General features: G+C 37.7%; 1 pseudogene; it reads right to left on the bottom strand.

Annotated features, from left to right (window-relative positions):
- Positions 1–384: 384 nt before the first annotated feature.
- On the bottom strand, positions 385–944 carry LOC108490489 (annotated as a pseudogene).
- Between the last annotated feature and the right edge of the window lie 482 nt (positions 945–1,426).

Below are 1,426 nucleotides of genomic sequence, written 5' to 3' on the forward strand. Positions count from 1 at the left end.
TGGGATTAAAGACTTGTGCCACCTCACCCAGTCTAGTTACCCTTTTCACTTTAAATCATATACATAAAGTTGCATTATTTGGTCAACCATAGATCATATATAAATGCTTATTTTACAAAATGAAGTCATTGCTCTACTGTTTCCCTTCAGCTCTCCTCATCCTTCCTCCATTTCTCCAACTGTCTATTTTCACCCTAGTCCAAGCCATCATTTTAACAAGCTTCCCTGCAACCATCCATGCCCCCTTTAAATTCTACACACTGTATCCAGAGTAATCTTTTTTTACATCCTAAATCAATAGAAATCTTTTATTGCATCATTAAAGTACCACAAGTTGCTTTTTATAATCCAGGATCTTGTTTCTGTAACTGAGTAAGTTAGACCTTATTCATCAGCCTGCCGTACTGTCCCTTTTTTAGAAATACACATACCATCCAAAAATGTTCTAAAATCCTTGTTTTCAACTGTTAGAGTTTACTGAATCAAAACTCTTGAGTGTAAAACAAGTTCAATATCATTTCCTTCAAGGATTAATTCATCTTTCTGGACTGGATAAACAGAACAAGCAGCACCTATCCTCATCTGAACCCTGCATATATTTTTCACTCAAGACATTTCAGATTTCAATAAGAGGCCTATTCTCCTGAATAAGAACTTTGGTGGAGAAGTGAGCATACACAGACCTCATCCTATAATGAAAGCCCTTTGATCATGTTCTGTACATAACTACAGATAGTATCAATATTAGCCTTTCGATTTCCCCACCATTTGTCAACTTGAAGCCTCCTCTTTTTCTTTCCAAGAAGACTGAACTCTACATTGATGTGATTCAAGAGCCTCCAGAGAGCTCCTCTGGGACCCTTCACCATAACTGTACATCCCTTCAGAGTGATGTCAACATTTTCTGGAATATCAACAATGTGATTGCTGAGAATGGTCTTCATTCTTACAGTCGATGCAGCAAAAAGAGCCAGAGTAATTTCTTACAAGTAAAACCAATTTCTTCTCCTGTCAAAGGCAGATTTATTTCTCCTTAACCATCCCATAGAGAATAACTATAAAAGCTGAACATCCAGGCATGGTGGTACTCACCTGCAATTCCAAGACTCGGGAAATTGAGGCAGAAGGTTTTTACATTCCAGGTCAGTCTGGGTTACATGATGAGAGCCTGTCTCAATTTTAAAATTCTGAATAGCACATAAAAATTTACTTGATTACACTGGAGGGACATCAAGATAGCAAGGAAGCGATAAGCCAAAACTCTGGACAGGAAGGAAACCTAGGGCAAGAGACAGGTGAGCCAGATCGATATTTGGCTACATCTTTGTTTCTAAAAATTTTGCCAGTTTGAAATTTGTGGATAAAAAGTTAAATGCCTTAGTAGAAAATGATGGAAAAACCTGTCTGAGAGCTCAAGATGTGCCAT

This window comes from Nannospalax galili, unplaced genomic scaffold (assembly GCF_000622305.1).
Source record: "Nannospalax galili isolate Female #2095 unplaced genomic scaffold, S.galili_v1.0 scaffold371, whole genome shotgun sequence".
In the NCBI taxonomy this organism is placed as follows: Eukaryota; Metazoa; Chordata; class Mammalia; order Rodentia; family Spalacidae; genus Nannospalax; species Nannospalax galili.